This window comes from Vanellus vanellus (assembly GCF_965231255.1).
Source record: "Vanellus vanellus genome assembly, chromosome: 3".
Classification (NCBI taxonomy): Eukaryota; Metazoa; Chordata; class Aves; order Charadriiformes; family Charadriidae; genus Vanellus; species Vanellus vanellus.
The window spans coordinates 10,696,320-10,713,153 of record NC_138907.1 but is presented as its reverse complement, the minus strand read 5'-3'; positions in this window follow the sequence as shown (position 1 = coordinate 10,713,153).

Here is a 16,834-nt window from a genome sequence, read left to right as displayed (position 1 = left end):
GCTTGAGAGGTTAAGGAAAATAAATTCATAAATTCAAAGACAGGACAGCCTGCAATGAATGTTGTAACTTGAAAGAAGATCGTAAAAAAAAGTAATTCCAAATTATACTCTGCCATAGGTCATCTTCTTAGTAGCTCTAGTATCCACTAGGCTGAATCCTTAAGACATGCCTTAACCTTTACAGACATGATCCAGACCTTGGAGTCATATCCTATGAGGCAGAGATTGACTGGAAATGAGACCAACATACATCATGTCTGCATGACAGTCTGAAACACACACCCATCACAAGAATAATAAAACCCTCTCTTGAATGTGTCTGCATTGTAAAAGAGAGAGGGGGAAGATTGATTTATTTAAACAGTACTTAACTAACAATAAACACTATCAAACCAAAGCAAACTAATGCTCAGCCATTAAAGCATCCATTCAATGGCCCATCTGTCATATTGTTAAGACCTTTAGAAGTTGTTTAACAAAATGTTAAATAAGATGACATTCAGCAGCACAAAATGCTTGACTGGCTAATGCAACAAAAAGGGGTTGGCCTGCTGGTGTTTGATATACTGCTCTGTGCTACAGGCTGAGAGCTCTGGAGCACACGAGGGGGCTCCCAGACTGTTGCTTTTTATCTCAGTGAGCTATGCCAGAAAAGCCCAGAATCACCACAGGCCAGCGTCAGCAGCATCATGCAGCAGAGAGGAAGAAAATCACAATGCAGACAGGAAAAGATGTACTGTACAAGGAGAGCAAAAGGAAGCAGAAGAAACAAACTGGCCTATGAAAACAAAAAGGAAGAAATCCCCATATTACCATATTCTTGGTGAACCCTGCCTGTTCCAAATCCAGATTAATTTCTTTTTCACCCATCTCATGTCTTTTATGCTACATTTGACGGTAAGGTTTGATGGATGTGCTATGAAAATACTTCAGATTGGCCATGATAGACTATTTTGTAAATATCTAACAATTTCAAAGGTGGATGCAGTCAATTCAGCAAAGATGCATGTAAGTTTTTGTTTGTTTTGCTTTCTTACATGAGAAATTCATTCTCATTCACTTTTCAGAATGGCGACCCTCATACAATATAACTTTTTAGGAACTGACTCCATTGATGCCAGTGGCTTGTACAGCTTCAAATCTATCATCAAAGTTAAGGCAGTACGACTAGGCAAGGTAGGCAATTAGTAGGATCCCTGCAGTAGTTGAAGAATAGATAAAACGTTGCCCTGAAAAAGCCCGTTTCCTAAGGAAAAAAAAAAAACAAAACAAAACAAAACAAAAAACACCAAACTTTCAGATCTGCAGAACGAAGACAAGGAAAAAAGTATTTTAAGTTTGGACGTGTAAGAGTTTTCACAAGACACTCACTACTGGACAGCTATATTTTCACAAATGATGGTCCCCAGCCCCAAATGCCAGTAACAAAAATAAGAATCTGAAAAGCAAATAGCAACATGCAAATGACTGTTAAAAATAAGAGTACAATTTTCTTTTACAATTTAAATCCTTCCCCTGGCATTACAAGACCTTTTTTTCAGATCCAAAGCTTCACAGTACTATGAAATGTAACCCTTTGTCTACCAGTACCCTTCAGTATACAACGGTTTTGTTTCCCATATTCCCTGCTAGTGCATTTCCCTGACCAGTGCTGAGAAGAGAGAAGCCAGGTAGCCCAGCTGGCACGTTCAAGTTTCCCAGCAGCTCAGCACTGACAGCAAGTACAGAGGTGCTTGGAAAATCTGGCCTCAAGTGCCACAGGCAGAGAGGTACTCTGTACCACAAATGTCTGGGTTTTGTTTCAGCATGGTGACAGCTAATAAAAGTATAGTATTAGCAGTATCAGGCAGTATGGAGCTTATGTGCTAGTGCTAGACTAGTGTCGACAAAGACACCCCTGCTAGTCACATTAGTAGAGCAGCACTACGTTAACCTCTAGGATAGGAGGTTATAACCAGGAAAGCTTCCTGACATTTTCACTGTCCTTCAGTAGTAGCCAAATACATATAAGGGTGAACTACAATTGAAACTAACCAATGTTTCCAGGTAACCTATTGACTGAGAAAGTATTCTCTCTGAAAACATTCTCTTAATCAAGTGGTATTTAATACATCAAAACTGAGATGCAATAAAAGCCTAGAAAACAGGAATTCAATACATGTTAGCAAGTCTAGATAAACACCGACTGACAAACGCAGAGAATTTACCTTGGCTGCTAACAGATATTAAAATTGCAACACTTGTTCATGCTGTGATTGATCAACAGATTTCTTATCTACTATGAATACACAACTGAAAATTAAAAAACAAAACACGAGAGACTGAAGTATATTCTTAGAAAGACAAAAAAAAAAAAATGCACTTTGCCAAGCTGGCTCTAGAACCCAAATCATCTGCCATCAAGGTGCTACTGTCACATGGTGATAGTGGCACACTAAGTACGAACCAGATGCAGACACAGCTCCAGCTTAATAGCAAGAGTGATGGGGAAACCACACAACCCGTTTTCTCAAACATCCTCCCAAAGCCTGATTCTGCCTCAGCAAGATCTATTCCAGATGAATAAGGCACCTGGGAAAAGCAAGTGAGATCACAACAGTGTTCTGTTGATGACGTGAGTAAATAACTATATATATATATATATTCATTCCTTTCTCACTGAAATTATCTTGGCTATCAGTAAAGAATACTTACAGGAACATCCCAGAATGGTCTTTTTCCAAACTAAAAGCCCTAAAGGTCAGTCTTCAGTTATACCAAATTCAACACTATCGTGAATGTGTCACCTCTTGGGAAAGGGGAAGGGATTCTTCAGCAAAACATATGGCAACAGCAGTTTATTTTATCACACTGCTGTATTGTTTTGAAGTGAAAGAAGGCTTGTAGGGAGAGACAGTATCTTTTATTAGACCATCTATTATTGTTTCTTCCCCGCCCTTTTAAAAGTAGTTTATTTTATGGGTTATGGGTGACTAGAGCAGAGAAAAGAGCTCTGCTGTAGTACTTACAGACAAGAGAAGAGAAATAAAGATAAAAAGGAAAAATAAAGAAGAAATGAAGTAAGACAGGCTGATCTATTAAAAAATTGGCACAAGGGTTTTATTAGAGACATATACTGGCAGAGTGAGGGAAAAAGAAACACAAGGGAAAAAAAAGACTCATCCTATACAATGAGTATCTGACTACAGACTGATTCAAGGAGTCAACCCAAAACTGCAATCAGGTCAGCAGAAAAAGTCCCACAGATGCCAGTCCAGCCTCTCCTGTAAGCAGTTTTCAGTTACATAAACATTGCTGTGAATGTTCAAGAAAGAAAAAGAAGGGTACGCCCAATTTTGGACTTTATAAGCTTCCAAGTGCAAATTCTATAGAGGAATACCAGCTAGCTGCCTTCTGCATGGCAAACATGCCAGCTTTTGACACAAAGGAGAAAAGAGCATTGTGCTGGCCTTTTTGGGTTTTCCTCCATTTTGGGAAATAACTTTGCACTGGTCTATCCCCACAAGACACGTATGGTAATGAAAGCTTTCTACCTCTAAGCTCACCTGAATAATGCCACACAAGATAACAGGAGAGCGCCAGCATGTGGAAGCTGCATTGCTACAGCGCCAGGGAGAACCTCGCTCCCACTGCAGATCCTTTGCTTGCATGTTCATTAGTTAACTTCAAAGAAGCGGCTGACAACCTTCCACAGTGCATGAAGAAAGCTGAAAAGATCAATTACAAAAATGATTAGTATGCAAACTATACCCGGGGTTCTGCAGGCAGCTATTCCTCAATAAGTATATCGGAGACCAAACAAAAGGATAAATAAATCATCCTAGCCTCTGTTTACAGCAGAAAACGCAGCCAAAAAGAAACCTTTAAGGATTTTAATCCTATTGGGAACACATTCCTATTTTTCTATCAAATATATTGCACTGAAACTTAAATGAAGCTTTTAAAACTCAAAACCAAGAAAATTCATTATCCCATAAAAGGACAGATTTGCTTCCTTGGTGAATTAGTCATCCAGCTAATCTACCTAGTTTCTTCTCTTTCAAGCAATCTTGCTCTCATCAAAAGCTGTCATTAACTGTACCTGTGTTTTTTGTTCCAGGGACAAGGTAACACATTGTTACAATACGTGTGCTTGCACAGCATTAATATGATGGGGTTGCAGTTGCAGAACTAGGGTATGTACCCAGCACCTTTACTGTAAACACTGTTTTCAGGGACCTAACAAAGTGGATATAGGAAAAAAAAAAAAAAAAAACAAACACCACCTCAAAAAAACACCCCAAAACCACACCAATTACTCTATAATGGCCGGTTTCCTGAGCCTCCCTCAACCTGTTCAGCGGTTTATTGATAGGATTGTGCCCTTTAAAGCAATGGGTAGTTTTTCACCTTCAGAGGGAGTTTCTCAGGCTTAGCTCTTGTCTAAATACATCAAGAAATCTGGTTTGTAAATGCATCAGGCAACTATATTCCTTATTAATATGAACTAGTGCAGCTGCACTGACATCCATAGAGCTGCACCCATTAATAACAACTAAGAATCTGGCCTATAATATGATGCTATTAAGGCCAGTAGGTCTCATCAGTCCTTCTCTAAGGCGGGGGGGGGGGGGGGGGGGGGGGGAGACAGAGATCAAAATATAAAAGCTGAAAACCAGCTACTGTGACTATATCATCAGATTCATCTTCCAGGCAACTTATGTGTGATTGTTTAACCTGAAGTGGCCTTGGATTAGCATGAGAGACTTACAAAACCTGCAAACCACACAACGGGTCATTCATCCATGAGCCTATTTGATTCACACCGTTTCAGAATTAGCAGAACACATGCTGACTTGGTACATTGCCTCACCATAAAGACATTAAACCAGATGTGCAGCAACTGACCAAGAATGCCTTTTCCCAAGCACGTTCTTTCTTCCTGCTGAACTATTTGTTATATAGATATGTCTGCTGAAAGGTTACTGAACCACACAGCTAACGAAAATGCACAGACAGAGACAGGAGCTGCATCTTTGACTGCAGCAGAATTCCTCACATCCACGTCAAGCCACAGAGAAGCTGTGCTGCTGTTAAACGGCTGATTAGTTTATTCTGCCAAACATCTGAGAGCATCATTAGTTACACAAATGGCTTGAATTATGATCAAATGAGCTGAGTAACCTGCTGCCATGAAACTCCATGTGAGTTCTGTTTTATCAGATCTCAACATGTGTTACTCAGTGCGAAGCCATGTCTCCTGGCTCTATCTGATGGCTCACCCAGGCCAGGGCGCAAGAGTCCCCTTCTCAACCTGAGGACCACCTTCCCAACTGAATTCTTCTACCTGAAGATTGCCTCAGTATATATTTCCACCAGACAATAAGGACTAACACAACATTGTTAGACATCTTTTGCCACTGCACTCTCACACACTCTTTTTGACAGTAACCTATACATGTGTGTTGTGCCCTACTTTCAGAAAAAAACCCAACACATTTCCCTGTTTGAAATCTCAGTGGTGATGGAAAGGAATTCATGAGATCAGTTTGTCATTTTACTAAGACAGGACCAGGCTATGTCTCAGTCTACAGAAAGAATACAATACCAGCCATAAGCTTTACCTCCTTCCTTTACTTTTTGCTGCCACTCCCACAACCCAACCATTTATAGCAAAGAGGCTCTGCCATAGATCAAGATACATCAGCTCAACCTAATTCCAACAAAAAAAAAAATTAACTGCCAGTATTTCACAGCATCAGTCCTCCAGTCTGCTCCCACTTTTGAATGCTGGCACCTGCTGTGCTAATTCCCAAGGGTAAGTTCCTGTATTCCAGCAAATAAAAGGTTCTTGTATAAGCAAAACCATCAGGTCCAAATTATATTTCCTCTACTGGGTCTCTAAACTCTTTGCTCAGAAAGTAAAGTACCCAGCTAGTATCACTCACAAATGTGGGAAGCTCCCATACATTTACTTCTGTCCTATGAGATACTTCACTAAACAGGAGATAGCCTGTACAGAATCAACATGGGGGGGGGGGGGGGGGGGGGAACCACACCCAAAAAAAACACTGTGCTGTTCTCAATCCAGGGACACTGAAACATTTTGTCCTGCAATACAGAACAGTGCTTCTGTGCACAACTTATCCCGAAATAGTTGCATAGAAAGGATATCAAGAAATACGCAGAAGTACTGATGAAAAGACTTGTAAGGATAGCCATAAATCAGTGTGTTCTCTCTTAGTTTTACAAGTCTCAAAATTCAGTTTCATTCTCACCTCTGGGAATAAATGGTTTCTAAGATCTTAAGGGGACAAATGCATTACAGAAAATCCACTGCTGCCACCACGAATGGTTACACTTATTTAGCCATGACTGATCAATCAAGAAGGTCCGCAGACATTGCCATGCCAGCACTGTCAGACAAGAAATAAGCAGCCAGGTTCATTCCTGAGATCAGCAGAGAGATAATCAGGCTTCACACATGCATGAAACCCTGTCCAAAGATGAGCTGTTGGAGGAGGTACAGCACAAAACAGGTCGATCTCCTGTACATCCTGGGACACATGCTCTGTGTGCATTGCTTTATGACTGCGCTGCAACGTGCCCATTTCCAGCACTCACACAGTTACAGGGTGGCTTGGTGGCTTGCTTTGGATGATGACAGAAAGGGTTTGGAAAGATGTGTTTGCAGAGCCATGCTCTCTCAGGTAAACACAGAGAACGGATGGTTCAGCTGTACTGGGCAGAATTAGTGACCTGCCTCATACTTATTTTTTTTCCTTCTCATTTTCAAGCACTTCCTGCAGAGAGCACCTGAACTGCAGTACAGCTAAGCTAGAACTACAGCAAGCACCTGGTGAAATGCTATATATGTTATTTTGGATCATCTTATAAAATAAAAATCACAGCAAACACCATTAGCTGTAATAACAATGGGTCCAAGATTTAATCATATGGCACTCACGTGGCTGGGAATTTTCTAACGGGCTTCAAGTGAAACAAGTCCTTTCTGTAAAAATAAACTTTTCATTCAAGAAATTCGCATTTATTTCTTTTAGGATAATCAGAAAAAAGCTATCCAGTTTCAAGGAGGATATATTTACTTGAGTTCACCTGACCTGCTGCAGTGCCTCATGACATTTCAGTTTTCAACTACTACTGACAGACCACACATACAATGGTAACATATATTAGTCTGGAAAATATATTAATTAGTACACTACTAATAATTAACATGATAGAAAAACACCACTTTTCTTCTGCCAGGAATACTTTTGTTCAAAAATATGCGCACAGATCATGTTGAATTGCAACAGCCTTACATAATGGACAGGCGAAAAAAGTACACCACAAATAAACAGTGCAATTTTTAAACTCCAACAATTCTTACTGTACGAAGACAAGAGAGAGAACTTCAGTGGCATTTTCATGCCTAACACCTGTAGGCTCCCAGCCTGTAGCAGCAAACTTGCACCAGACACTAAAAACAGCAGACTCATTTTATGCCATAATCTTTTTCTATTGTTGATGAGGAGACACTTCACAAAAATAAAACCACAGATCTTCATATTCCAACTCACCACAGAGCCAAAAATAATGGTTTCCCCCACTGAGAGACAGAGCTAACAGCTATAGTTAGTCAATAGCTCTCTTTTGCACAAACTCACCCTCTCAGATTTGTAAGAATGCTTTCATTACCCAGCTCATACAATGTCTTGCAATTGAGATACAATTGTTTTCATTAATTAGAAAAGATTACCAATGCTAAAGTCCTGATCTCCTCTCCTGACAGAAGAAAAAGCGTGATCAATACCATTATGCTCACATAACGACGGAGAAAGAGTGACCACGCCTTGCAAATTTGCTGCTAATATATTTTCAGCTGTTGCTGTACGTTATTGTATTTATGGATTTACTATGGCTTCTAAGCAACTTTTTTTTTTTTTTTAATGAAAGGACATCTGTATCAGGCACATATCCAGAATTAGTATTCTTCTTGCAGAACTCCAGCATCTGTTCCATATGCTATTCTATCTTATATACTGACTAATTTCCAATAGCACTGGATTTTGCAGGGTTTACTACAGCGCTATTAGAGGGCTCATCAATATGTTCCTCCACTTTGAATTCAAAAACCTATTCAGTATTATGAAATATAAACTTACAGCTTTTTTCTCCCAAGCAGCCCCTTACTATCGCAGTTCTGTATACTGTCATTCCTGTCTGCCTTTGTATCCCGTAGTTACAGAGAGACCAGACATCAGTTCTTTTTCTGCAATGGTCTTAAAGAGGTCTTTGTTCCAAAGCTTCTTAATGGAGCCCTAAGATATGGAGGCATTTTACCATCAATAATCTGTTAGCGCTTAAGGGCATATTTTTCCTGCATAGCATTCTTCAGTGTTTTCTTTTTGATGCCTCTGAATGACCTGGAGTAGAAGGCCAGTTCTAAGTAGCCTCTGATAAATTATCAGTGTATACATAGAGAATACAATGCTGGGGAGAGGTCTGCCAACAGAACCTCAAAGCACATCATTCTTATGATTTCCTTTAATTTTTTTTCTGACCTTATTGGAAAGTCTTATTAGATTTCCCAAACTTCACATGTTCCTTTCCAAGTGTCTCCTTTTAATTTGGCAAATGAACAGAGTATTGCTTGCTTTTTATCTTCCACTTTCTTCAACCTTTTTGATTTGCTAATATATTTCTTTCACACAAGAAGTTTCAAGAAGTACACTTGAAAGTTTTATATCAAGACCACTTTTCAAGATTCAGTAGTCCTACGACATAGCTGCTCTGCAGACAGGAAAATGTACCCATGCTCTTCTTTGTATCATCTTCTCCTTCAGACATTCTCTGACCAATAAAGTTACTCCTCAGTTTGTTTTCTGCCTTCTGTGTAATAATAAAAAAAATTATTTAGGCTTTTTGGGATTTCAGGATTTTGGGATTTCATCCACTAAAACTTCATGTTGTTTTCCACACAACATTCATTATTCCACCACATATCTACACTCATCTGACACCCACCAGTCTGTCCTACATGTGATCTGAAACACTTTGCTCTATGAAGTGTTCATCAACTAAACTTGTCTCGATCTCACACTCTGTTGCACAAAAATTACAAGTAAGTACTCGTGGGCGTATTGAGGAATTCAAACTGATCACTATCGCACCTAATTCTTCTCTCTCCTGCCTGAAGACAAATGTTTCACTTACCCTCCTTTTTCTTTCTTTTCTTTTTTTTCCCCCTAGAAAGGCACAACACTGAAGGTATTTTTCAAAGGTACTTTCATCTCCACCAGGGATTTTGTTGAGCAGTGAATCATAAGTCACATTTACCTTCTCACCCACATATTACAACCAAAGTGCAGCTTGTCATTTTGGTCACCAGTTTCAAACTGCTGCCAAAAGATTTCTGAACCAGCTTGCCCACCGCTGCACCACTGTCAACCCAAGCCCTTCTCCACCCCTCCAAGCACACCGTGTTGTGACCGTACACAAGGATAACGCCATACTCCATTTGGGTTTTCAATCAGTTTCTCCCACACTCCACTTTTATGTATTTTTCTTCTTACCAGTTCTTAGTAAAGCTTATTTCCATTTGGCTCCCCCAACTGCTTTATGTAGCCTGCATACTGGATGCTTTATGACTTCCTCCCCTTTTCACTGCAGACTTCTTTGCCCTCTCACAGACAGTCTGTGTAAGTGGGGCTTGTATCAAAACATGACCACTGTTTTTTTGCTAGTTTCTTCTGCCCTCAGTAAAATACAAGCACTAGAGATCCCACACATCCATTCCTTTCACATCAAAACTCCCTACTAAGTGGGGTAATATTACAATTCCACCTTGAGCTCTACAGATAGAGAGCCTATCCACAGCCAAAAAAAAATCTGTTGAAAACATGTTGAGATAGCATGTGTGTATGCATGCATATGTGGAGACCAGTCAAAACTGCCAAACTAACAATTAACTTCAGATATCTCTAGTAGGACTCCCAACAACATGTTGCCCTCCAGGAGCTGAAGGAAGGATGCCACTCATCCTCATGCTTTCACAGCCACGTCACCTCACCCAGCAAAGGGCAAGAGTACATGAAAGTAATTCCTACCACCAGCAGCCACTTTTTTCACTCTTACCATTGCCAGGGAAAGCTGAGGGTGCCCAATGTGCCTCACCAGCTTGGAGGACCACACTAAATCAAGTTTTGCCCTCCAGTTTCGCTAAGGTTTGTGGCTGCATTTTCTTCAATGTCTTTTTCCAAAATCTTGACCTTTGACTTGCTATTCCATTTCTGGGTTATTATGATTATGACTACTACAGGAAGAGTAACCTGTTTCATTGAAGCCTAGACGTCTTTCAATTGCCCACTCCATGGCCCTCCAATGCACATTCAAAAAGCTGGTGTTTAAATTTTGCCTGTCAAGGCATGGGATGGTTTTATGGAGTTCACCAGCAATTTTTTTTTTATTATTATTATTTATTTATTATTTTGACTCTGCACCTGCTGAGGAAAAAAGATCAGCAATGGAAGGGTTTTCACCACAATGGGGTGGGTGGAAGGATTATGTAAACAACTTGTCTGTCTGGAAAAAGGGGCCTTGACAGGTCCCATGTTGTCAAATGACAATTGTGACTTCTTGCATTTCAAAAGTCACGCTCAGATGGTTTCATCTGAAACCCTCTGGGTAATAGTAGCCTTTTGAGGTTATGATATCTCTGGATGGAATTCAATAAAAGAAATTCGCTTTCAATTGAAGCACTGGAACACCGCCACACAGCCTCAACAATGCAATACGTCTCCAAAGAAAATTGGACTGATCCCCCCCCTCCTTTTTTCTCCTCCCCTTTCTATTTCTCTCTCCGTCTTTAGTTGTGCTTTTAACCTTGTTTGTGGGTTGCTTTTTTTTTTTTTTTTTATATATTTCGTCTCCCAATAAGCTTGGGATGCTGAAGCTTAAAATAAAATAAAAAAAACAAACAACCAAAGAAAAAAAAACACTTGGGACTGAAACAGTAGTAGCTAGTAATAGAGAGACACAGATGCTCACAGCAGCAACGACAACTCGCTCTCAATAGCTGACCTTTGCCACATACGTGAAAGGAAATAGAATAGAACCTCTGCTCTAGGTGAAGGGGGGATATTATTACAACCACCAGCTTCCTAGTCCTCGTTAATAAGGCTGGTTGATGTACTTATTTATTTAGTTTAAGGCCAGGGGAAGAGAAAAAGCTCACAAAACCTGCCTGACTGCCAGAGGCAAAAGTGTTGGCTTTTTGCTTGGGTTGTCATTCACTCTGCCTTGGAATATTTTTGCCTTTTTTTCCCCTCCTCTCTTTTCCCTGGATTTGGCAAGAGCTGCAATTGTCTGTCTTCTCTTGGTTTTGATCCTCTAAGCAGATTAACACATGTGCATAGTTGGGAGGCAGAAGATGGAGAAGATGCATCAATCTAGTGAGAGCATTCATTTTCTCCATTATTTTCTTAGTCAATGATCTAACTCTTATGTTGCTACTATCACATGTAATTTTCTTTTGATTTCCCATTAGGTCAACTGGGAATAGGAACTGAATAATAAAAAAATAAAAACCCCACACCTTGGAAACAGAGTGGAGATCTGTTCGACAGACTTTGCACTCAAGTTCCTTGCGGTTTGCATTTGATTCACCTTGGGTTGTAAATCCCCTTCTTTTGTCTCGGTTCTACAGTGATTTACTCTCCTTCCATTAGGTTAAGATTCCAAAACCATTAAAGTAACAGCAATGTTAGAGTAAAAAAAATCTGATCTGGTTCCTCTCCCTACAGCACTATTTGTCAGGTTCAAGTCTGGTCAAGTGTCAGCTGAGAAAACAGGCGTGGAAGGGGAAAAAAAATAAAAAAAAAAGGGGGGGAGGGGGGAGGGTGTCATTTGTTCCATACATGGTGCTCTCTTCTGATCGGCTGCAGCGAGAGAATGGTAGGCTATGCACAGCCACCATCTTTGACAAGAGATGTCAAACCAAATTCCTGCCTCACAGGGATCCTTGGGACCCACTTCCACTTTCAAGAGAGTTGTATGATTGCTGGTATCAAAGCCAAATCTAGAACACAGGCTTCTGAGTTACAAGTTTAAATGCCACTCTCATTTCAGACTACTACATTTTTAACTGTTTTCCTTCAGTTGTTCTGTACATATTATTAAATAGCTGTGATAGGACTCACTTATTTCATAAGAGCTGCAGCTAGACTTCCTTGCAAAGACTTTGCTTACACAAATTCATAGCGTCAGCAATAGCATTAAACATACCTGATCCCAGTTACCTGGAGAAAACTATTTAGGTGCTGCAGAAGCAAGCAGATGGCAGCTCTGGATAAATTTGCATGCACAAATATTAAAGAGGGATTACAAGTCTCTAACACACAAGATTTTCCCCTAAAATTCTCAGAAGTACAAAGAAATGAAACAACTGCTCCAAGTTCACTGAAAAGCTCAGTGACAGAGTGAGGACCAGAAAGCAGGTCTCACTTCCCCTCTCACACCCATTCCTGAAAATACATCACCACATTAGAGTGCAGGCTTGGTGTAACAGACCTTCCCAGGGGCTAAGGTATTAACGAGGTACTAAAATATTTAGGTGCATTTACTGCATCTCATGATGTTGGATTAAAAAAAAAAAATCCTTCCAGCTAGCAGTCTTTATGCTCTCATTGTCTCAAGATAATACGTAAATAAAATATATCCATCTCAGTGCAATGAAAGTTCATGTAAGTATATTCTGCTACTCATACATTTGCCCTGCCTTAATTCTCCTGAGTGCCAGGCTTGGATGTAGAGTCTATTTGGACAGGGTTTACTTGTTGTCATTATATTTAAGTTAAAGAATGTCAATTCTCTCCTCAAAAGATTTACAAAAGACACTCATTTGTTTGTCCTTTATGGACAAACTGTCACTCTCCACAACATTTTTCCCCTCTTTCCTCTTTGCAGGAAATACCATTTACTCACACATAAAAATATATTCTAACTACCTGTATAATGCATGGGGGTGTTCAAAGAGCAATATTAGAAAATGGTAGAAAAAGAAAAAAAATATAGCAAGTTTAAATCACTGCAGAGCTACTTTCCTAGCCTTTTTAGTATTTGAAAGATTTTAACTTTGTTATGGAGTAGTAAGTCAAAGCTCTCCAGGCAGAGTAGTTCATGAATCTCTCATCAACATTCTCCCTGTTATTTACCTCCCTGTATTTTAATTTTTTTTAAGAAAAAAAAAAACACCCAACGGTTGTAACAGACTTAAACATGTAAAGCAAGAGATTTGTGCTTTTGAAGCAATTCAGACATCTGCAGTCTAATAATCTATGTTTTCCTGTAGCAATAATAGAAAAATATTCCTTGCAGAGTACAACATAAGGTCTAATCTCCAAAAAATTACAGTCATACAGTCATTCTTCACTTTATTCTTGAAAAAGAACCTTTGTCTACAGGAACAACAAGAATTTTCCATTGCTTCTTGCAGTGCCAAGCACAAGTACTCATCAAGGTGGTAGATGGTCCTACTGTCTTTAACAGGATTAGCCATGTTCATGCACTTAGTGGCCATGACACAAATCACAGGTGTGATCAGCTACGTTTGTGCTAGCACAAACCTGGTCAAGTCAGATACCACTGAGGGCAAAGAAAAGCAATATGTTTTTTAAGCTGTCAAGTGAAAAACAGAATCCTGGCCTGGCTTACACAGATAAACATACCAGCTTCACGGCTAGCAAAATTTAGCTAGGGCTGGTGCATCTATACACACTGTTAATTCTTGGATAAAGGCATAGGATAAACCCTGAAGTTTGGCATCGAGCAATACACAGGTGCAGTCCTACTTACCAAGATGAGCACATTATCTTCTCTTGCCAACATGGATTTTACTTAATTGGTTAATCATAGTATGCTAGTAAGAGCTCTACCATGGATACTGCTATGTGAGGATTGAGGTACTTTCCTCCAGTACAATTTATCTTTAATCCTAGTAGAGATTATTTCAGTTGTCAACCCAGAGTGCACTATGAATCAAAATAAACACACACTTATTTATATGAAATAGCATCCACATTGCTAACAATTAAAACCACAACACCTTGTAAAGTTATAAACAAAGACCCTGAAGTCCAGACCAAGAATCTCATTTTTATCTTTTCTTCCATACTTCAGGCTGTTAACAAAGAAGTTATTGTCCTAGCTGGGAAGAATATAAAGCCTTGCTTAGAAAGTATAACTTTTACTTTACTCCCATGGACAAATTCCTTAGAACTCAGAGCTCTGTTTTCCTAAGTTGTTCAGAAGCAGAGGGGTCCAGGAGAAAAACATTTTCCTCTAGCAAAGAGAGTTCATACCAGCCCAGAATCATAGAATAGTTTAGGTTGGAAGGGATCGTGTATATAATCTAGTTCCAACCCCCCTGCTGGGGCAGGGACACCTCCCACTAGACCAGGTTGCTCAAAGCCCCATACAGGTGGCCTTAAACACCTTCAGGGATGGAGCTTCCACAGATTCTCTGGGCAACCTGTTCCAGTGCCTCACCAGGCTCAGAGCGAAAAACTTCTTCCTGATATCTAATCTAATCCTACCGTCCCAGTTTAAAGCCATTCCCCCTCATCCTATCACTACATGCCCGTGTAAATAGTCCCTCCCCAGCTTTTCTGTAGGCCCCCTTTAGGTACTGGAAGGCTTCTATAAGGTCTCCCCGGAGCCTTCTCTTCTCCAGGCTGACAACCCCAACTCTCCCAGCCTGTCCGCACAGGAGAGGTGCTCCAGCCCTGTATAGCAGTATAGTTTGCTTACAGTATACAATACTAGTCCTAAAATATAAGCATCTAGGAATTTTGCAGTGAATGCAGCTTAATGGGATATTAAGCTGGGTGTTTTGGCTGTGGTCGTAAGTCATTTAATAAGAATTCAGATCCATCCTCCAAACTTTGTGACTTTCTTTTAAACTATTTTGCTCTAATAGAATAGATTATCACTTTGTGATCCACTAAGTCTTCTCATTCTTTTAAGACAGTCACTGCAGCATAGCACTAAGAAAGTAATTTATTATTGTAAGCTATTGTAGAGAGTGCCCCAGCTGACCAATATTGGCACCTGAATAACAGGACTGACTCCCATCAGCCTGAGGCATGGGAGTTCTGGGACCATATCCAACCCAGACCTCCTCACAGTGTGAACGTTCAGGCTGATGCTGTTCCAGAGTCTAACCTGCAAAGGATTTTTTAAAAGCCTTGCAAGGCTTGCAAAGTCATTGCAAAAATTAACCAGGATAGGCAAAAAGTCTGCTCATACCACATTCACGATAAAGAATAACAATAATAAAAGACTGCAGGAGGAAAGGAAGATACCTCTCAAAAAAGAAGAAAAAACAAACAAACAAACAAACAATAACCCCAAAACTGCCCATATACCATAAGCATGTAAGGCTTCTGTGAGACTGTTCATTTTCCCTTCAGATTTTGACATGAGTATGATATGTCTTTAGTTTGCAAATCTTGAGCCGTGTTAGTCAGCTTGCCTTTCTGCACAGGAAAACAGTGTTGCCCCAGCAATACTGAACCCAACTCAAGGAGTAAAGTGCATTTCAGTTGTCATTCCCACGTTACAAAGCCTACCATCTACCAGGAAGATACCACAAGACAGCAAACTCCTGCAAGGAAACATCCAAGCAGCAAAACAGAGAACAGTCAAAAAATCATATTATCCAGAAAAAGAATACCCAGAAAACAGAGGAAATTTTTGTTTTGTTCTTAAAAGACAATCTGAAAAAGTTACTGCAAAATAAAATCTATCCTATTTCTTGTACAAATATTACTCTAAAGGGTTTTTCTTCCTGTACCGGTGGTTTCCCCTGTTCCCTTTTAAATTAATTGGTCCTTCCCTCTCATTACATATCAGGTCTCCAGTACTGTAGGCGAGAAGAGATTGCAGCTACACCTGCCAGCATTGCCCTGCTGTGCTCTGCAGCCACAGACGAACATCCGTTTCTTATCCAGCTGTGCCAAGGAAGAAGCTTCTGTCTCCAGACCCCCATTTTTCCCCCTGTGCTTCCACTACCATCCCTTGTTAAGTAAGCAGAATCACTAGCCATCAAACAGCAATTCTACGAGGGCACATTATCATGTCCAAGGTGAAAGCTAGCCACATAACAGCTCACATGAATCACTCAGAGACTGGTGAAAGCACTCATCTCTTCTACCAGCATCTTCTGCTTCTGGAAAAAGATCTTTCTGTAGCCTGGGGTCCTCTGGGGCCAGAAGAGTCAAATTACAAGTTATAAATTCTCCTAGTAAGAAAGAAGTACAGCAACTTTCATTGGAAATCACACTCCAAAATCTCTTGGAACATTTTAACCTTGCTCCCATACGATGACTCATCTCACCACCTATACAAAGTTCCACCTTCATTTTAAAATTTATTAATCAATCCTCCCACTAAAAGCTAGGAAAAAGTTTCCTATAAGAAAAGTCTTTTTTGTAATAATATTCTCTGCACAAAAGAGTCTTCGTTTTTGTTGAAAAAGGCAAGCATGTGAGCAAAAGCAAACAAGCACAGCCCACGAGGATGAAATCCCAGTGAATCAGAAAACAAAAAAAAACTAGCTAACAGTAACACTGGCTTTACATATTATGGCTACTCCACTGTTGACCTCTCAGCACTGATCCTCTAGGATCCTCAGTCTACAAGTGACCTTCAAAATATCAGTCTGAAAACAGAAACCTCCCAACACAGTGGTTGCTAAAGACTTAAAAGATGCTCCTATGTCTCTAAGTTTCCCATTACGCCTCACACAGCCAACCCTCCTAGCTACCTAGCTGTCTTTCCTTTTCCCCAACAA